This window comes from Schistocerca cancellata, chromosome 4, assembly GCF_023864275.1.
Source record: "Schistocerca cancellata isolate TAMUIC-IGC-003103 chromosome 4, iqSchCanc2.1, whole genome shotgun sequence".
Taxonomy (NCBI): Eukaryota; Metazoa; Arthropoda; class Insecta; order Orthoptera; family Acrididae; genus Schistocerca; species Schistocerca cancellata.
Genome location: NC_064629.1, coordinates 456,088,858 through 456,111,889, shown reverse-complemented (window position 1 = coordinate 456,111,889; position 23,032 = coordinate 456,088,858). Strand labels below are relative to the sequence as shown.

General features: G+C 44.7%; 1 pseudogene; it reads left to right on the top strand.

Moving 5' to 3' along the window:
• Window positions 1–18,019: 18,019 nt before the first annotated feature.
• On the top strand, window positions 18,020–18,137 carry LOC126186032 (5S ribosomal RNA; annotated as a pseudogene).
• Window positions 18,138–23,032: the final 4,895 nt, after the last annotated feature.

Below are 23,032 nucleotides of genomic sequence, written 5' to 3'. Positions count from 1 at the left end.
AGAAAGGTTCCCATACAAAATTCTGACGGAGAATATGATAGGCTGCTCGACTGTTACATCAGCAGACATTTAGAGCCACCACCAGGATTTGGCAGGAAGGAATGATACTGGCACTTACGTTGACAGAAATCTGTAGTGAGAGACTAGACGAATTTGTTGTAAGGTTGTAATTAGCGAAATCTTTCTTTATCGGCGACGACTAGTGGAGCTCTGGCACTGGCGGAGTGGTCGCTCTCTGAGCGCGGTGCGCGTAAGAGCTGAGGGGTGTTGGTTCCTGGCCAACAGAGGAGTCGGTCGCCTACTGTGCCATTTAATCCATTAACCTTGCTGCAAAACAATTTCATTCGATGCTGTTTCACTGGCCCTGCCATAGGAAAAACACTTGGCTCGTTTTTTTTTTGTTTTTTGTTTTTTTTTTGTTTTTTGTTTTTTTTTTGTTTTTTGTTTTTTTTTTATTCGCATATCGATCGGTCCCCAAGGCGGAGCCCATCACCATGCAATGGAGCCATCACGAATAGCAGCCGTCATCAGCAGGCCACTTTGTACTGTACTCTCTGTAATATACGCAGCTCGAGCCTGTAGGTTTCGGTTGAATTTTTACCTGCCCAAAATCCAAAATGAGATTTCTAAGCAGTTGCGTGCTCAAAACCACTTTGTTTTCATAAGTGATATCGTGGTACCGCGTCTGATTACCAACTTGTTTATCGACACCATACACTTCACCTGTTCTCTTTGCTCCCTCTTTTCGTCTTGGAGAAGCACACTAGAGATCATGCCGTGTCCTTTGTAACAGATTCTCACCAACATCTCTATCAAGTGAGGACTATTACCATATTTGACTTACTTTGATCAACATTATTGTTCCTTGTACAACTTCATGATCAATTTGAGTTCCATTCAAGGAAAGAATGGGATGGTTTTCTAGGATAGCATTTCTCTGATAAACAGTCACACTCTGCAAACTCCTTTCGCACTATCATCTGAGGAGGGGAACTTCTATCAATTATTTTAATGAATGAACTACACACATCAAAAAAAGTTTGGCATCACCTCGGTTCCGAAAGTTCAGAAACCTGTACAGAAAATTGGAACAGAGATCTACATAAACATCATTTCCACCCTTTTTACTGCCCATGAGAACCACACATTGCATGTTGTACCACAATACTGCGAGACCTCCAGAGGTGGCGGTCCAGATTGCTGTACAAACCGGTACCTCTAATACCCAGCAGCACGTCCTCTTCCATTGATGAATGCCTGTATTCCTCGTGGATATTATCCACAAGTTCATCAAGGCACTGTTGGTCCAGATTGTTCCACTTCACAACGGCGATTCGGAGTACATCCCTCAGAGTGGTTAGTGGGTCACATTGTCCATCAACAGCCCTTTTCAATCAATCCCAGGCTAGTTTGATAGGGTTCATGTCTGGTTCAAATGGCTCTGTGAACTATGGGACTTAACATTTGAGGTCATCAGTCCCCTTGAACATTGAACTACTTAAACCTAACTAACCTAAGGACATCACACATACCCATGTCGGAGGCAGGATTCGAACCTGCTATCGTAGCGGTCAAGCGGTTCCAGACTGAAGCGCCTAGAACCTCTCGGCCACACCGGTCGGCGGTTTATGTCTGGAGAACATGCTGTCCCCTCTAGTCGAGCGATGTCGTTATCCTGAAGGAAGTCTTAACAAGATCGGCACGATGGGGGAGCAAATTGTCGTCCATGAAGACGAATGCCCCGTAATATGCTGCTGATATTGTTGCACTACCAGTCGGAGGATGGAATTCACGTATCGTACAGCTGTTACAGTGCCTTCCATGACCACCAGCGGCGTACGTCGGCCCCACATAATGCCACCCCAAAACAGCAAGGAACCTCCACCTTGCTGCACTCTCTGGAAAATGTGTCTAAGGCGTTCAGCCTGACCGGGTTGCCTCCAAACACGTCTTCGACGATTGTCTGGTTGAAGCCATATGTGACACATATCGGTGAAGAGAACGTGATTCCAATAATGAGCAGTCCATTCGGCATGTTGTTGGGCACATCTGTACCGTGATACATGTTGTCGTGGTTGCAAAGATGGACTTCGTCATGGACTTCGGGAGTGACATTGTGCATCATGCAGCCCATTGCGCACAGTTTGAGTCGTAACACGACGTCCTGTGGCTGCACGTAAAGCATTATTCAACATGATGGCGTTGCTGTCAGTGTTCCTCCGAGCCATAATCTGTAGGTAGCGGTCAGCCACTGAAGTAGTAGTCCTCGGGCGGCCTGAGCGAGGCATGTAATCGACAGTTCCTGTCTCTCTGTGTCTCCTCCATGTCCGACCAACATCGCTTTGATTCACTCCGAGACGCCTGGACACTTCCGTTGTTGAGAGCCCTTCCTGGCACAAAGTAATAATTCGGACGTGATCGAACCGCGGTATTGACCGTCTAGGCATGGTTGAGCAACAGACAACATGAGCCATGTACCTCCTTCCTGGTCGAATGATTGGAAGTGAACGGCTGTCGGACCCCCTCCGTCTAATAGGCGCTGCTCATGCGTTGTTGTTTATGTCTTCGGGCGGGTTTAGTGACATCTCTGAAAAGTCAAAGGGACTGTATCTGTGATACAATATCCACAGTCAACGTCGGTCTTCAGGAGCACTGGAAACTAGGGTGATGCCAAAACTTTTTTTGATGTGTCTATATGAGAGACTGGTCACCCAACATAGGATTTCTAGCATGGCCATTGTAAGACTGTGTTACACATTTTGTGCAGATTCAATGTAAATCCACTAGGGGCTGATTTGGATAACGTCGCGATTCTGTTCCCTAACTTTTATACCAGTAAAGAGCCTTCGATAGTAAATATATGGCTAGTTTCCACATTGGTGACCCTAGCCTTAGGATTCGTACTCACAAGCTCACAATGATACAATTTAGTTCCTTTTTCTCCGTCCCTCAGCAATTACTTAAATTTCTTTTTCAGCCGAGGTAGATTTAAGATGGTAGCACCCATGTGCTAGACCTTATGCTTTATTAATTTTTTATTTAGAGATTTACCAATATGCTAGTCCATATGTTTTATTAATCTTTTATTTGGAGAGATACCTTCCATGATGACTCTAGTTTTCATGGTTTCTGCACCACATTCATGACGAGTGTCGTAAATCAGTGTTGCGAAGAGCGTCGATAATTTGTAGAAGTGTTCTTATTGGATATGTGTTATCCTTGCAGGGGAAATTTTCTTTGGACTATTTTCTCGAAAAATGAATGGTAGATTATTAGGTGTTTTCTTTCTTTCGTTAGTGTGGTTGTTGTGATGTCAGTCAGTTCTGAACGATGACAAGGAGAGAGGCAGGTTGTTAAGCGACGCGAATATTACATATTCCAATTACATGACGGAGTAATTTGATGGTAGGGACGGCCACCTGTCCGGGAAAGAGATGGTGCTCCTGAACACTCGGCGGACAGGTCCAGTTGCCAATGTGTATCACTTTGGAGGACATACGGTCAAATAAGGCAGAAGGGATAGATAACACTCCATCAGAATTTCTAAAATCATTGGGGGAAGTGGCAACAATACGACTATTCACGTTGGTGTGTAGAATATACGAGTCTGGCGATATACCATCTCACTTTCGGAAAAGCATCATCCACACAATTCCCAAGACGGCAAGACCTGACAAGTGCGAAAATTATCGCACAGTCAGCTTAACAGCTCATTCATCGAAGCTGCTTCCAAGAATAATATACAGAAGAATGGAAAAGAAAATTGAGAATGCGCTAGGTGGCGATCAGTTTGGCTTTAGGAAAAGTAAAGGGACGAGAGAGGCAATTCTGACGTTACGGAAGCAAGGCTAAAGAAGCAAGGCTAAAGAAAAATCAAGACACTTTCATAGGATTTATCGACCTGGAAAAAGCGTTCGACAATATAAAATGGTGCAAGCTGTTCGAGATTCTGAAAAATGTAGGGGTAAGCTATAGGGAGAGACGGGTCATATACTATATGTACAACAACCAAGAGGGAATAATAAGAGTGGACGATCAAGAACGAAGTGCTCGTATTAAGAAGGGTGTAAGACAAGGCTGTAGCCTTTCGCCCCTACTCTTCAATCTGTCCATCGAGGAAGCAATGATGGAAATAAAAGAAAGGTTCAGGAGTGGAATTAAAATACAAGGTGAAAGGATATCAATGATACGATTCGCTGATGACATTGTTATCCTGAGTGAAAGTGAAGAAGAATTAAATGATCTGCTGAACGGAATGAACAGTCTAATGAGTACACAGTATGGTTTGAGAGTAAATCGGAGAAAGACGAAGGTAATGACAAGTAGTAGAAATGAGAACAGCGAGAAACTTAACATCAGGATTGATGGTCACGAAGTCAATGAAGTTAAAGAATTCTGCTACCTAGGCAGTAAAATAACCAATGACGGACGGAGCAAGGAGGACATCAAAAGCGGACTCGCTATGGCAAAAAAGGCATTTCTGGCCAAGAGAAGTCTACTAATATCAAATACCGGCCTTCATTTGAGGAAGAAATTTCTGAGGATGTACGTCTGGAGTACAGCATTGTATGGTAGTGAAACATGGACTGTGGGAAAAGCGGAACAGAAGAGAATCGAAGCATTTGAGATGTGGTGCTACAGACGAATGTTGAAAATTAGGTGGACTGATAAGGTAAGGAATGAGGAGGTTCTACGCAGAATCGGAGAGGAAAGGAATATGTGGAAAAAACTGATAAGGAGACGGGACAGGATGATAGGACATCTGCTAAGACATGAGGGAATGACTTCCATGGTACTAGAGGGAGCGGTAGAGGGCAAAAACTGTAGAGGAAGACAGAGATTGGAATACGTCAAGCAAATAATTGAGGACGTAGGTTGCAAGTGCTACTCTGAGATGAAGAGGTTAGCACAGGAAAGGAATTCGTGGCGGGCCGCATCAAACCAGTCAGTAGACTGATGACAAAAAAAAAATCACCGTTTCGAGATTTATCATCAACAGGGACCCCTCCATTCAAGATAACGCGGATTACGTTGAACCACAGCGTACGGAACCTGGTGACGCCATTGTAACAATCCAGAAGCCGTTGCAAACAGACAAGTCAGTCAGCTCGTGCCAGCATGATAGCGCTCGAGGATCCTGAGTTGCATCCCCTGTTACCAATACGGCACATGAACTACCACATGGTGCTATTTTGGATTTTCTTAGAAAAATGGAAAGAAAAAGACAGAAAACAGATAAAAGAAGGGAGGAAGGAGAAAGAAAGAGGACAGAGAAGGGCGAAGAATTTCGTAAGTCAATTCTCCAGGAGGAGAAAAACAAGAATGAAGCAGAGAAAAGGAGAAAGGATTCGGGAAAGATACTAGATGTAAATTTTAAATATTTTACGAAGTGAATTTCCACTAAAATTAGTGAAATCGGCGAAAGGATATTTTAAACAACAAACGCGTGTGCAGAAGCAAAACAAACTGCAATTGGCGAAAAAAGAGAAGCGAGTTTAGCAAATTACTAACGATAGGAGCCAAGAAGGTATTTATCACTGCAGCAGGGAGAGCTAAGCATGCGAATCAAACTGAAAAATGACAACACAAAGATGTCTATCAGTCGACTAACAGAAGGTGAAGGCGTGGTCGAGCGAATCTCGAATAGTCACAAACATAGATGATCAAATGGCTCCCCTGGAGCAAGCGTTCAAGACAGGCATTGCAAGGTAGGATGTTTAGGAGTCTGTAAGGCTGTTCAGGCTTTACCGACGGCCTCCGGTTTAAGCGGCGGCTCACACAATTCGAACAGAGACGCGATCGATGTGCGCTCGGAGAACCATTCCAGACGGACGCGAGAAACAACACAGGATACACTTAGCGGTAATTCTGGTCTATACGATGGTCACTGGAGGCGTGATTTAGCACACCATGTCGAACCTGTCCAGATGTCGGAGCCTATGAGATGCTTAAGCGCGGAAGGAACACCAGCGTTCAGTCACAAACACTTGCCGTCCCTCTTGAAATCTCAGAACTTCATAGACATAGGAAATACTTTACTTCCCAAAATCTGATAGTGACAATTTAGCTAGTCACTCCTGTTACGTCTGCCACAGACGGGCCCTGCCAGGCAGACAACACTCAAGACACCCCTGTGTACCATATAACATACACAAGCACTTGCAGGCGCAACCAAGAGGGAAACAATTCTTCAAAATAAACAGAACTTGCTAGAGGCTAATGCGAACCATTTTCTGCAGAGGTCACCTTACAGACACAGGGAAGTTGGAGTACTCTGCCGACCTCCGCCGATTTTATAAGGCCAGCGCAGCAGCAGTAGAGCCAGTTCCTCGCCGAGCTAGGACCAGCTCCGAGGGACCTCACCGACTCTCTTGATGAATAGTGTCTTCATGTTATTTGTTTTATTTGTGTGTATATAGTGATTGTTCGAGAAGTGCAGTTCATTTTCAATAAACGACATTATACTGAGTGTTCTACAATACTGAGTATTCTTCAACTCCACTCTTCGTGGCCACTTAATTCGAAGCTGAAATTTATTTGTGCTCACATGAAGGGTGTCGTTACGCTGAAAATGAGACGTTGCAGCATGCTGCGCTTCGTTTGACGAATTTAGAGACGCGTTTCTCGCCACAGACTGGTTGCGAGAAATGCAAGATCGCATTAAGCAAGAAACAATGATATAGCCAGATCTATAAGCATCCGGATACAAAACCCCTCTCAACATGTTCGACGTTTTCCTTAGAAAAGATCAGTTCTTCGACTCCCCATGTAATGTGTCTCAGATCATTCGGTTTTGCTTTAGCAATCTCCCAAATCACTACTATCACGCGTTAGTTGGAGGGTACGATGGTAACACAGAATCGTTTAAATGTTTGCTGTCAGAACTGCAACTTGTGTTTGAAAAACAAAATGCAAGGGATAGAAGAAGGAGAAACGAAGATAAGAATGAGTAACCCTGCAACAATAACGAAAGGAGGTCTTAGCGTTACGAACCGCAAGGTGTGCAACAGCAAGGAATAGCACAGCTGAGCCATAGGACCAGGACTACGGAGCTGAGAATACCTTTTTATTTATTTATTTACACGTCACGTTACGTAGGACCAAATTGAGGAGCAAACCTCCAAGGTCATGGAACATGTCAGAACATCAAATTACAACATAAAATTAATGACAGATAGAAATAATATGTTTATGAGCCCGAAAAAAGTCAATCCATAAGTTTAAGTAAACGCAATCAGCAATACAAGAAGAATCAGCTTAATTTCTCAAGGAACTCCTCAACAGAATAGACCAAGAGCCCAATGAGGAAACTTTTCAGTTTCGATTTGAAAGGGCGTGGATTAATGCTAAGATATTTGAATCCGAGCGTTAGCTTATTCAAAATGAATGCATAGTACACTGCACACCTTTCTGCACAAGAGTTACGGAAGTCCGATCCAAATGCAGATTTGATTTCTGCCGAGTATTAACTGAGTGAAAGCTGCTTCTTCTTGGGAATAAGCTAATATTGTTAACAAGAAATGACAGTATGGGGTATATTTACTGAGAGGTCAATGTCAAAATACCCAGACTCGTGAACAGGGGTCGACAAGAGGTTCGTGAACCGAACCGTCCGTTTCTCAGCCAAAAATGTGCTTTAAGAACGGGAAGATTTACCTCAAAATATAGTACCATACGACATAACCGAATGGAAATAAGCAAAGTCGACTAATTTTGGTATCGAACGATCACTCACTTCAGATACCGTTCGAACAGAAAAATGGCAGTATCAAGTCTTTGAACAAGTTCCTGAACGTAGGCTTTCCACAACAGTTTACTATCTATCTGAACACCTAGAAATTTGAACTGTTCACTTTCACTTATAACATGCCCATTCTCTGAAATTAGAACGTCAGGTTTTGCTGAATTGTGTGTTAGAAACTGCAAGAACTGTGTCTTACTGTGATTTATCGTTTGTTTATTTTCTACAAGCCATGAAGTTAGGTCATGAACTGCACTACTTGAAACCGGGCCTATGTTGCACACAACATCATTTACTACCAAGCTAATGTCATCAGCAAACAGAAAAATTTTAGAGTTACCCGTAATACTACAGGGCATATCATTTATGTAAATAAGGAACAGGAGTGGCCACAACACTGATCCCTGGGGTACCCCCCACTTGAGTGTACCCCACTCAGACTCCACATCACAGCCATTCTCAACACTGTGAATAATGACCTTGTGCTGTCTGTTGTTAATGTAAGAGGTAGACCAATTGTGAGCTACTCCCTGTATTCCGTAATGGTTCAGCTTCTGGAGCAATATTTTGTGATCAACACAATCAAACGCCTTAGTTAAATAAAAAAAATATGCCTAGTGTTCGAAATCTTTTGTTTAACCCATCCAGTACCTCACAGAGAAAAGAGACTATAGCATTTTCTGTTGTTAAACGACTTCTAAAGCGAAATTTACATTTCATAACAAATCGTGTGATATAATATGATCAATTATCCTTATATACACAGCCTTTTCAGTAACTTTAGCAAACACTGATGGTATAAATATAGGTCTAAAATTGTCCACATTATCCTTTTCTCCCTTTTTATAAAACGGCTTTACTACTGAGTACTTTAATCTTTCAGGAAACTGACCATTCCTAAAGGAAAAATTACAAATGTGGCTAAATACAGGGCTAACATGTGGAGCACAGTACTTTATTATTCTGCTAGGCACTCCATTATGTCCATGAGACTCCTTAGTCTTGAGTAATTTAACTATCGACTCACTCTCACCCTTGTCTGTATCACAGTGGAGTATTTCAGACATCAATCTCGGAAAGACATTTGCCAAGAAAGTTATATGATTCCCTGTCGAAAGTAAATTTTTATTTAATTCACCAGCAATGCTCAGATAACGATTTTTAAATACTGTACATATATCTGATTTATCAGTTACAGAAATATTTTACTACGAACTCACTTTATATCGTCGACCTTGTGCTGTTGACCAGACACATTCTTCACAACTGACCATAAATTTGCTTGCACATTTTTTCTTCCTTGCATGTGTGCCTTGAGAATGGCAGGGTGTGCTCCTGTCGAAATATCGGGGGTGTCCGACGACGTTACCCGGCAGCAAACCCGTAAGTTATTTGAACATTCGATTCGCCGGGAAAACTTACAGTCTCACTGTTAGTAAAAGTTTGTCATAATTTAGTTAAATCAACACAAACATAATTATATAATTCGATAATTCATTGTTCTACTATTCTATAATGGAGTTTGAATGATCAGTTCATTAAACCATCTTAATTATAACATTTTCATCATTTCAATACACTAATATTTCAAAGTATATGTACCAGTAAGAAAAGAAAGTTTGGTCTTTGGACCTGCACTTCTTCACTGAATGTGCAAAATAAACACCGTAGTAGGGCTATTTCATTGCAGCACGCATGACCATATGGCTGGCTGGCTAGTACACCCTCTGCTTACACTGGCAAACTGGCTCTGCACCATAGCAGTCGTTTGTGTTTGTATCTATACTGGCAAGAAGAGGGTGTATTGCTTATCAGAGGCATACAGGTTGTTATGCCCCCAGGATTGAATCCCTATCAGACACTAAACATTCGTCCAACTTCTACCTTGGCAGCCTCTGAAAGTTGAACCACCTGTGTCGATTACCAGTGGACTTCAATCTTCCAAGCATATGCTGACTGAGCTGCAGCGAACGCATAAACTGTCGCATCATGAGTGAATGACTAGCAAAGGTAACTGACATCATGGAAACCGAGAGATACTATAATACTAGTGACAAAGCAGAGTGTCTCGTGGAAAGCTAGTTGCAACGCCACAATAAGTATCTAGTCGCCAAACCAACAGAAAACAGCATCTGAAATGTGAAGTTGCGAAAATCTTAAGTCACTAGGAGATCTGACAACGAGGGAAAACCAGATCACGTGATGTCATTACCATGCCCACTGCTGAAGTGCTCAAAGGGAGTGCCAACATAAGTACCCCACCCTTCTTAACAAATGTCTGACTGCTGAATGCTGATTGCTGACTGTTGAGTGTGTAGCTCAGACCTTTTGTCAGTTGCAGCTATCCAGTGTGAGAGGAGGCTATGGAGGTCGACCCTTGGCATCCCTAGCTGTCTTCGATCATCTATGAAACCACGAGCCTGGCTTTAAGGGCGCTGCTGCTGCTGCCAGCAGCACTGCCAACTTCCGAGACAACGCTGACGGGGCCCAGAGGCCGCCATCACTCTGCAGGTCTGCTGGAGAATTGATCTGCATGTCCTGGAAGTAGTCCATCACCTGCCTTGGTGGGAAGGCCACTGCAGCTGCTCATCCCATACCTGTGGCAGACACGGATGCTGCCGTCTCCTGTCTCCCAAATGGGGGCTGAGAGCTGACCCCTGTGAGCCAGCGAGTACTTCAGGTGGACTTAAGGTGAGATTCCCAAGCGTAAATCTTTGACGTCATCGAAAGGACTTTCGACATCGATACATAGAGCTGGAGGCCGCCGAAGTCTCTCCCCTGACGTAACAGCCGCCACCCTACACTTCGCTGCGCTGTCTGTACCTCAAGTCAAGCCCATGCCTACCTTCCTCTCCTGACGATGCTTTATTCTCAATGACGCTCTCCTGATACTCTCGAGCATAAACGGGTGCCCACCACTGCATTTCCCCCTCCCCCCGCATCTCTCCTGATGATATTAGGACTCCTGCAAGACTCCTATATCACTGCTGACGTGCTGTAAAAGGTTTTAAGCACATTGACCGTTGCTCTTTGTATGGTAAAATGTGTCCACATTTCACAGCATCTAAATTTGTCTAAGGGGATAGCTATAAATATCCTGCTGATGCGCTCACACTGAGACGCCCTGAACAACAGAACGAGCCAAGGACTGAATTTAACAAAAATGTTCAAATGTGTGTGAAATCTTATGGGACTTAACTGCTAAGGTCATCAGTCCCTAAGCTTACACACTACTTAACCTAAATTATCCTAAGGACAAACACACACACACACACACACACACACACACACACACACACACACACACACACACACACACACACACACGCCCGGGGGAGGACTCGAACCTCCGCCGGGATCAGCCTCACAGTCCATGACTGCAGCGCCTTAGACCGCTCGGCTAATCCGTATATTTAACACATCCAGCAGAGTGTAGCGTAAACATATAACTAGCGCATTTGTTACATTACATGCACTTCAAAGAGTGAAGTAAGGCCCAGTTATGTAGATGTAACAGCGCTGGCGTTGTTAGTGTGAGGCTGCTAGAAAAGCTGTTATTCAGCACATAGAACCCTGTTCCACTTGTATTAATGCGAAGTACCATACGCTCTGGTGGACGTTGCATGCCGCACAGGATTCTGCTGTGATTGAATCAATGCCAGTACTGTGGAGCAGCGCCCAGCTGCAGAGGTTGTGGTGCATATATCTTTATAATAGAGCACAAAATATTCTACTGTTGATGTATTAGTTTCAGGTGCATCTGTTTCCGCAGAAAGTATTGTTCAGGAAAAAGTTTTATTAAATGGCGCACAGAACTTTACTGTGGTACACTGTGGTACAGCATCTGTTCTAGCGGACTCTGTCTGCCATAGAATTTATCATATATCACGCACAGTGCTCACTGTATCAGCACTACCTCTCCCAGAGAGTGTTTGTCTCGTACATAAATTTATTGTACAGCACAGGATTCGCTCCGCAAAGCAGTTCAATGCCCACAGACGATTTATGTATGTTTGTGGTTTATATTGTATTATCGTCTTACAGTACCAGGATTGCGTTGTTGTACATTGTTATAAAATGTATTGCATCACAACAAAAGATGGAATTCTGACACTGCATGTTTTTCCTTTAATTGCGGATGTTGGCTCATTTGATAATGAATGAACGCGTACGTATTTTAAGATTAAATAGTGAAAGGGAGTGGAAGGGATGCATAGTGCAATCGGTTCGGGAGAATTCAAGCAGCCCGCTGAAAAAATCTTTGAGAAACGAACGAACTATATAGTGTGCTGTCATCCCATACCGCTTCAGCTCTTGACAAACCCCTCGCCAGCCGTCCGCATCGGAACTGGTTTCATAACTGAGTACCGCCCACGTGATCAGACTGGGCGGTATTTTGCCATTTGGACAACTAATAATAGGATATTCTGAATTTTTTAAAGAAATGCAACACTAACGACCTTTGTTTGATATTTTTGTTGATCAACTTGAATTTTGGCCGACACTGACAAATCAGTGTACTTTTATGCAATGATTTTAATTTAAATTTATTTGTAATGATACACCATGTTATCAAAAACACACATTTCTCATATTAAGTGCCTTGTGTTGCCACCTACTGCCGGGTACTCTATCTTGGCGACCTCAGAAGTCATTAGACGTGAGAGAGCAGAATGGAACGCTCCGCGGAACTGACGGACTTCGAACGTGGTAACATGCTTCGGTGCCACTTGTGTCATACGTCTGTACGCGAGATTTCCACACTCCTAAACATCCCTAGGCCCACGTTTTCCAGTGTGATAGTGAAGTGAAAACGTGAAGGGACACGTAAAGCACGAAAGCGGCCGACTTCGTCTGTTGACTAACAGAGAGTGCCCACAGTTGAAGAGGGTCGTAACGTGTAATAGGCAGACATCTATCAATTCCATCACACAGGAATTCCAAACTGAATCAGGATCCACTGCAAGTACTACGACAGTTAGGCGGGAGGTGAGAAAACTTAGATTTCATGGTCGAGCGGCTGCTTGTAAGCCACACATCCGGCGGTAAATGCCAAACGACGCCTCGCTTGATGTAAGGAGCGTAAACATTGGCCGACTGAACAGCGGAAAAACGTTGTGTGGATTGACGAATCACGGTACACATTGAGGCTATCCGATGGCAGGTGTGGGTACGGCGAATGCTCAGTGAACGTCATCTGCTAGCGTGTGTAGTGCCAACAGTAAAATTCGGAGGCGGTGGTGTTATGGTGTGGTCGTGTTTTTCATGGAGAGGGCTTGCACCCTTGTTGTTTTGCTTGTCACTGTCACAGCACAGGCCTATATTGATGTTTTAAGCACCTTCTTGCTCCCCAATGTTGAAGAGCAATTTGGGGATGGTAACTGCATATTTCAACACGATCGACACCTGTTCATAATACACGGCCAGTGGCGGAGTGCTTACCCGACAATAACATCTCCGTAATAGACTCGCTTGCACAGAGTACTGACCTGAAGCCTATGGAACCCCTTTGGGATGTTTTGGAAAGCCGATTTCGTGCCAGGTCTTACCGACAAACATCGATACCTCTCCTCAGTGCAGCACTCCGTGAATAAAGGGCTACCATTGCGCAAGAAACCTTCCAGAACTTGATTGAACGTATGCCAGCAAGGTTGGAAGGTGTCATCAAGGCTAAGGGTGAGCAAACACCATAGTGAATTCCAGCATTACCGATGGAGCGCGCCACGAACTTGTAAGTCATTTTCAGCAAGGTGTCCGGACAAATTTGATCACATGGTGTATTTATCGCTTGGCTGCCTTGTGAAATACTGAATTATTGTGGCCACAAACTTTATCCAGCCTCCAAATAAAACTAAGTCAATGCTGGCGTTAAACTGCTATAGGCAGGCAATGAAGCTATTCTAGCAGCACGTACACATTTTTAACTTGGTATAACAGTAGCGGATGAATCAGAATTGATTTTCCTCTTCTTCCTTGTTACAAACTTACCCATAATTGTCAACTCTGACAACAGCACAGGAGTAATAATCAGAAGCACTTACTGTGCAGTCCTAAAGCATCGACTCTACGACCAGCGCAGCGCCGCAAAACAGCATCAGGAAGCCGCCGACCCACAAGCCAATGGAAACAGTGGGCAGCGCGACACCTCGAGGAAGACATAGCTGTCAACGCTGATTTAACGAGCCACCCTCACTGGTCGACCCAGTTCGGTCCCAGTCTTCGAGAGCAACAGGACTGAGTACTGGATAGCCGATATTTAGCCTACGCTCTGCGAGTAGTAATAGTGAAAAGTACTTGCACGTAGCAGGCACAGGAGGCACAGGAATCAAGTTTAGTTTCGTTTCTTCCTTTAACAGAAATAAATTTTTCCACTAATTAAGGGAGGTAGGACGTCAAACGGGTCGACTTGGTGCAGGAGAGGCACCACAGGACATTTTAGTTTCCACTGTCTATACTTTCACAAGTTAGTTCATAACACTTTGTCAGCATGACGAGGAAGGATTTGGGATTCAAATTCATAGCAAAAACATAACAAATTTTTTTTTCATGTGAAATTTCATCATTTTTTCTCTTACTATTGGCTGCATTTGTTGTTATAGGTACACTTTTCTTCATAGGTATGAAAGATTCTTCTGTGAATTTTACATAGCACCAAACTATACATACAGGTGTGTGAAACTCTAGAATTTATTTAATTCGTGAAAAAATGATTGAGCTGTTTCATTTTAAACTTCATGTTCAGAAAAAACTCAAATTTTATAGTTAACTATCTCAATTTTCACCACACTTTTTAATAGATCAGGAAAATTCTAGAGTTTCACGCATCTGTAAGTATGGTTTGTCTGCTGTGCAAAATTCATCGAAGAATTTCTCTTACTTATGATGAAAAGTGGACCTATAGCAACAAATGCAGCCAATAATAAGTGAAAAAATGACAAAATTTCACATGTACAAAAAATTATTTTGTTATGATTTAGAACTCCCACTGCTATGAGTGTGAATTCTTAATCCTTTATGGTCATGCTGCCAAAGTCTTATGAATGTATGTGTAAAAGTATAGACAGTGGAGATTAAAATGTCCTGTGGTGCCTCTCCTGCTCCCAAACGGTCCGTTTGACGTCCTACCTCCCTTAGAAAGGGTTTTGTACCGATGAATTTGGATTCCCGCTACCGGCCATCGAAACTTTTCTCCTTTCTTTGTCTGTGTCGTTGTTGACTCCCACAGTAGCCAATACAACATTTGGCGACGACGATTTCAGCACCAATGATGCCTTCGCTCTAGGCTGCTCCGTCACAGCGAGTCACTAATATTTCTTTCTATCCTTTCACAGGCGCATTGCTACTAATTGTGTTCTTTTTCGCAGACTAGCCACACCGCTTTCGCTATTTGTGAATAATTACTTTGTAGTGGCGCTCTTCTCGTTAACATGGCCTCTAACCCGCCTCTTACACCAACTGCGCCTACGACGCCAGCTGCTGCTCTCTCTCTGATCTAATGCAGTTTATTCACTGTCAGAAGCACCAAATGTCGTCGTTGACGACTGCAGTCAAACAGCCCATTAATGCGCAACCTGCTGCTGCATTAACTTGGTAGCCGGCCGCGGTGACCGAGCGGTTCTAGGCGCTTCAGTCCGAGACCGCGCGACTGCTACGGTCGCAGGTTCGAATCCTGCCTCCGGCATGGATGTGTGTGATGTCCTTAGGTTAGTTGGGTTTAAGTAGTTCTAAGTTCTAGGGGACTGATGACCTCAGATGTTAAGTCCCATAGTGCCCAGAGCCATTTGAACCATTAACTTGGCCATAAAAGCCAGCCACAAACACGGCACTGCCTCCATGCATCCCAGCTTCTTGAGCTTTCAGTGAACAACAAGAGGAATGGAACGAGTAGTATCTCAGTACGACGCTCATTGAGCAGCATATCAAGGTGCCCGCCCAGCTAACAGCGCGGTCTAACCCGCTGCTTCCTGAGCGGCAATGCGTGCCTGTCCCCGGCACGAATCCACCCGGTGGATTAGTGTCGAGGTCCGGTGTGCCGGTCAGACTATGGATGGTTTTCAAGGCGGTTTTCCATCTACCTCGGTGAATGCGGTCTGGTTCCCCTTATTCTGCCTCAATTACACTACGTCGGTGATTGCTGCGCAAACACTGTCTCGTCGTACGAGTACATCATAATTACCATGAAAACATTGGGGATACTCTCGTCTGGTATGAGACATGCGGGGCGGTGGTTGGGTGGGTGAACTGCTGTGGCCTGTTGAACATGAACAAATTCCCAAACATTCCGATCCTGATTTGATACAAGAGTTACAAATTATTGAACATCAGGATTCGTGTCATAGTGCCATGGAAAACTTTGAGGTAGCTCCCACTTGCAGTGTAATGCCTTGCATCCGACCAACACGGGTAAATGGGCTACCTCGCCATGGCCAGAGTAAACAAACGTCGACGAGTGGGTATGCTGTGAAATCGTGTCCCCGCTGCTATTACACGCACAAAAGACAAAATTTCCCTTTGTGAAACACGACTTGCTCTGCTTGTGGGAAGATGTTTCACGTACAGTCTCTGTGCTTGCAGCAGAAAAAGAATGCTACACACGTGTACTCGCGTAAGTGTAGTGCGATGACAGTCGGAAAAACTGATTGTGAACTTAGTCATTGCCGGACGTTGTGTGCAACATCAGTTAGATACTGGCGTTTCCGCTGCGTTACTTAATAGTTCCACTTATAAACAGTTTGATACGTCATACTTCAAAATACCTTGCACCAAACTTACTGCGTATGACGGTCAGGACATACCAGTGCTTGGAACTAACAATTTGGCTGCAGCGTTCCAGCGTCACACCAGAACAGTGATATTTACAATTTTTCATTCGCGAGACAGAAAATTTTGTTGGGTTAGATTCTTTTCATTTCTTTGGGCTTCGTATTCAGGACGATGTATTTTCTATTTTTTGCTTTCAACTCGAAAGACAGTGTCACTCAATTTATTGTGGAGTCTCCTAATTTATTTTCTGAAGGACTTGTCAAAGCAAATAATTTTGTGGTCCACGTTACAATGAAGGACAATGTGCATACTAACTTTGTTCGGACGTGTCCCTTCCGTCTTGCACTTAGAGGCAAAGTGGCAAATGAACTTAAAGAATAGTAAGATAGAGGTGTTATTGCTCCTATCCAGGCTAGTCAATGGGCTTCCCCCTTAGTAATCTTACCAAACCCTACTGGAAGAATTCGTTTTTGTGTTGACTTTAAGTCCACTGTGAGTCCACAAACAATAATTGATGCTTATCCGTTGCCTCTCCCTGAGGAATTAATGGAGAGTCTAGGTGCTGGCCGCTGTTTCTTTTTTTAAATTGACTTAAGTGATGCGTACTTGCAAATTCTGCTAGATGAGAACTCTCAGAAATTTTTTGTGGTAACAAACATTTAGGGATTTCCCAATTTTCGCGCTTACCCTTTGGCAGCGCTTCGGTGCCTGCCACAATCCAGCGCTGCTTAGAACAGCTTACTGCAAAAGTTCCATTCTCTTCAAATTACTGGGACAATATTGTGGTGTCAGGACGTACACCGGAGGAACATATCAGTAAACTTCCTACGCTTTTTCAAGTGCTTTCAGCTGCAGGTTTGACATGTGGCCAGGAGTAATATGCCTTTTTCCAGTCAGAAATTCAGTACTTCGGCCATGTTCTTAATAGCTAAGGTGTTCATCCTCTTCACTCACACGTACTGGCCATCTGGGACCTCCCTGCCCCGCGGAACGTGACGGAATTGCAGTCAATTCTCGGGAAGATGATTTATATGGTTTATACCCAACGCAGACCAGACCGCAGCTCCGTTGCATAATTTGAACCGGAAGAATGCGCATTTTGTTGGTTCCAAAGAGTCTTATGATGCGTTCCAGAAACTAAAAAAAGCTTTGTTGAGTGACATATACCTTGTTCGTATCGATCCCGCTAAGTCTGTGGTTTCGGCAGTGGACGCTTCTTCGTACGAAATCGGAGGTATGCCATCGCATAGATTTGGTTCACAGGACAGGCCTACCGCTTTCACTCCAAGTTATTGACCAAGGCTCAATATAACTGTTCCCAAATCAAAAAGGAGGCTCTCGTTATTATCTATGGAATGACAAAGTTTCACCGTTTTCTGTTTGGTCGGATATTTTTCCTAATGAAAGACCATAAACCACTTCAGTCTTTGTTTCATCCGTCCAGACCTGTTCCGTTACGCATGGCTAAGAAGCAGCCACGTTGGGATTTGTTATTGCCGTAGTAGCAGTACGAAGGCCAACGGCTTTGCCGCAGTGGTAACACCGGTTCCCGTCAGATCACCGAAGTTAAGCGCTGTCGGGCTAGGCTAGCGCTTGGATGAGTGACCATCCGGTCTGCCTAGCGTTGTTGGCAAGCGGGGTAGACTCAGCCCTGGTGAGGCAAAACTGAGGAGCTACTTGACTGAGAAGTAGCGGCTCCGGACTCGCAAACTGACACACGGTCGGGAGAGCGGTGTGCTGACCATATGCCTCTCCATATCCGCATCCAGTGACACCTCTAGGCTCAGGAGGACATGGTAGCCGGTCAGTACTGTTGGGCTTTCATGGCCTGTCCGGACGGAGTTCAGAGCTACAGCAGTACGAAATATTGTACCGGCCTACATTGAAGCATGCTTATGCTGACGCCCTTCCTCGCCCTCCTGTGGGTTCCGATTCTGAATTCGATGCTACAGCTGCGTCGTGTTGTCAGATCGATAAGCAGGTGACTGAACTTTTACAGACTTTTCCACTGATTTCTCTGCCTCGTGATGACTGGGTGTTGTGATGTCCTTAGGTTAGTTAGGTTTAAGTAGTTCGAAGTTCTAGGGGACTGATGACCATAGCTGTTAAGTCCCATAGTGCTCAGAGACATTTTTAGCCACTTTTCCACTTAACTACAAGAAAATTGCACAGGCCACATAAGCAGAGCGTGACATCAATCTTTTATTACACTTCATCTGCCCTGCTTGGACTACTCTGTGCGCCGATAGTTAGCTCGTCGGCATAACCTCTCCATCCAGTACGGTGTGATTTTATTGCAAAATGTGCTTATTCCCGAAGTGTTGTAAACATATGTGTTGCGATTGATCCACCAAGGATCCTGGGAAATTGTACACAAGGGTGTCGGCACTGTACTTGGCCGTGCATGGACGCCCACATTGAACAGATGATGTCATAGTGTCGCGTTTGTGATGAAAATTTATCAGCCCCGCCGCAAACGTTTTCATATTGGCTACAGTCTCAATCGCCGTGGCAACGAGTGCATATTGGCTTTGCTGGCCCCATTAGGAACATTCATTTGATTGTTGTTGTGGACTCTTTTAGGAAATATCCGTTCGCAATGCTCATGACCTCGACTACGTCGCGTGGTACTATTCAGGCTTTCTCATCTACTTTTGCTTAGAAGGTTTGCCTGAAGTGTTGGTTACAGACAACGGACCACGGTTTACTGCTCAGTACTTTGAACAGTTTCGTACAGGCAGTGGTATCACTCACTTCAACCTCAGTCGCACGTAGAAGCTGAATGATCTGGGCATACGTTCAAGCAACAGATGACCATACTACGGGTCTCGCACACATGGGGCCAGGCGCTGCTGCTCTTCATCGCCACGTACCGCTCCCAGCCCCGCGACGGTCCGTCGCCGGCGGAACTTCTACATGGACTGCTGCACAGCGTACTGTTCCAGTTGCTGCACCCATCATAGAGCACGGCGCTTCCCGCGCTCTGCCAGCATCGCTATGCTCCTAATTATTCTATTCTTTTCACAGTTTTTGGTCGTATCAGGCGCTGGTAGAGAGGAACGTGTCTTCGAAATTTGGGAGCTTGCATGTGTTTAATTCAAGATCCTGCTCGGTTGCTGCTCCCCCATTAGCACCAGATTGGTGCTTATTGATTGTGACATTCTTCCGCTGATTTTTTGTCCCCTGATTCGCATCCTACCGGGATTTTGTGGCCGGCGTAGCCACACCCGTGTGCCTCTTTGGCATCGTATGCGGAACTGATGGAACTGGACCCATTGCCATTGCCATCGCCACTGCAGAAGCTGAACTTCCCGACACCAGCCGTGGATCCAGCGTCATCGTCATCATCATCATCATCGTCGTCATCGCCGCCGCCGGCGTCATTGCCGCTCTCTCCGTTTTCCGTCGGACAGGCTCAGAAAGACTACTGACGCCATTTTGGGGGTTTTATGATAGAGCTTCCTCTCGGAGCGCAGGACGAATGTCGGGCCACGGCCGCGACCGCGTGCACGGCTCCCAGCTCCTCACTCCACCCAGCTTCCTGCCATCTCCCCCCCCCCACCCCCGTTGTACTAACATGGCTCCCTACACCATTTGGGGGGGGGGGGGAGGGGGAGACGAGGTGCAGTCCTAAAACATCGACTACACAATGACTATCACAGCGCCATGAAATTGTATCAAGAACGCGCTGACCCACAAGCCAGTGGAAACAGCTGGCACTACCACACAGCCAGGGTGACAGAAATCACTGCCCACTTTCAGCGCTGATTTGACGAACAGACCTCACTGGTCAACCCAGTTCGGTCGCAGTGATCGAGAGCATTAGTACTGAGTAATAAGAAGCCGACAATTGGCCTGCGTTGTGCTAATATGGTTCAAATGGCTCTGAGCACTATGGGACTTAACATCTACGGTCATCATTCCCCTAGAACTTAGAACTACTTAAACCTAACTAACCTAAGGACATCACACAACACCCAGTCATCACGTGGCAGAGAAAATCCCGGACCCCGCCGGGAATCGAAACCGGGAACCCGGGCGTTGTGCTAATAGTAACAGTGAAAAGTCCTTCATGTAGGAGGCACAGGAAGCACAGGAATGAATTTAAGTTATGTTTGTCCAGGGGGCCTGACCCCAGCTACCACCTAAATGCAATTTCACATGACCCATTTGCTATGTAGTGGAACTGAAAGATACACACACACACACACACACACACACACACACACACACACACACACGCGCACACACACTGATGAGCCAAAGCATTATGACCACTACCCATCACAACATCGGATGCTGCCTGGTGGCTTTGAGGGCACGTGACACAGTAACAAAAGTAGCAGAGCAGACATGGAGATGGAATCACCCTAGTGAAAATATGGGCTGCAAATGGGGGAATCCATTGACATAAGCGGATTTTACAAGGGGTGGATTATTATTACGCAAAGCCTGTGGACGAGAATCTCAAATACTGTGTTGCACATCGTATCTTCACTTGCTACTGTTGTTAACATATATGGGAAGAGGTGGAAGATCAGTGCAACTATCATTACGATCTAAATGGTTGGACATCCACGACTCTTCACAGAACGTGGGGTTATCTGCTCTGTAAAGTAGGATTAATGGTGATAAGTGGCTTTTCTGTTGCAAGAGCACATAGATGGTGCATGCACAAGTGTGTCGAATTACATCATTAATTGTACATGGTTGAACATGGAGCTCCACAGCACACAACCACTACATGTTCTCAAGTTGACATACATGTAGGCACTTTGGGTGAACCACATTTTTGCAACACTACGTCGATCGTCGTCTCAACAAACGCCATCATTGATGTGAACGACGGCTCGAAACGTACAGTGTGCGAAAGACGCAGGCTGGTGGGAGTTGTCTTATGCTATGGGAGAATTTGTCCTGAGCCCGCATGGCACCTGTGGTAGTAATAGAAGACACACTGACAGCTGTGAACCACCTGTATCAATACATGCTTGAACTCTTGCCCAATGGCGATGTCATCTTTCAGCAGTGTAATGGTCCACTTCTCGGATACGGAACCGGGCTACAGTGGTTTGATGTCCCTTACAGCCAACTCACGTTGATGACTTGGCCACCAAATTCGCCTGACGTAAGTCCTACTTAAACCATCTGGGTCGCTATAGGGCACCATCACTATGTACACAAATCAGCGGCCCATTATTTAAGTGAATCACGTGACCTGTGCATAGACAGTTAATTCCACATATTTCCACAAGTCGAACAGCAAACTGTGGGATATCTGATACCCAGAATCAGTGATGTATTTCGTTGCAAAGAAGGACTAACAAGCTATTAATCACTTGGTCATAATGTTCTTGCTCATCAGTGTATTAGGATCTGTACTAACCACCACAAAAATCTTCTGTAAGTGGATCTTGAACTACAAGGTTCAAACCAGCTCGCTTTACTCTCTGGAAAGTCAGAGAAGAGAAATCGAGCATGTTGTTACCCATTAATGTCGACGATACCAGGGAGTAAGTGAGCTCAGTGCTAAACATGAAATCATATGAGATTTTTATACAGGGCAGAATCATGTGTAAGAAGATATCAAACACACAAGAAGAAGAGGAAATATCGTATTCGCCCTCACCATATTGTTGAGCTAATAGACGGCATCAACCTACGGGTCGACCATGCCATAGGAGTGCACAGTCAAAGGAAGGCTAGGCTCAACCCGGTCCATATCAACCCCCCAAAAAAAATCTCAAGGTGGTCCATTGATATTGACTGGGCCAAATATCTCACGAAATAAGCATCAAACGACAAAACAGAAAACGAACGAAACTCGTCTAGCTTGAAGGGGGAAACCAGATGGCGCTATGGTTAGTCCGCTAAATGGCGCTGCCATTAGATCAAACGGATATCAACTACATTTTTTAAAAATAGGAATCCCCCGTTTTTTATTACATATTCGCGTAGTGCGTAAAGAAATATGAATGTTTTGGTTGGACCACTTTTTCGCTTTGTGATAGATGGCGCTGTAATAGTCACAAACGTTTAAGTACGTCGTATCACGTAACATTCCGCCAGTGCGGACGGTATTTGCTTCGTGATACATTACCTGTGCTAATATGGACCGTTTACCAATTGCGGAAAAGGTCGATATCGTGTTGATGTATGGCTATTGTGATCAAAATTACCAACAGGCGTGTTCTATGTATGCTGCTCGGTTTCCTGGACGACAACAACCTAGTTTCCGGACCGTTCGCCGGATAGTTGCATTAAGGAAACAGGAAGTGTTCAGCCACATGTGAAATGTCAACCACGACCTGCAATAATTGATGATGCCCAAGTAGGTGGTTTAGCTGCTGTCACGACTAATCTGCACATCAGAAGCAGACAAATTGTCCGAGAATCGGGAATCTCAAAAATGTCGGAGTTGAGAATGCTACATCAACATCGATTGCACCCGCACCAGGAATTGCATGGCGATGACTTTCAACGTCGTGTACAGTCCTTCCATTGTCCACAAGAGAAATTACAGGACGA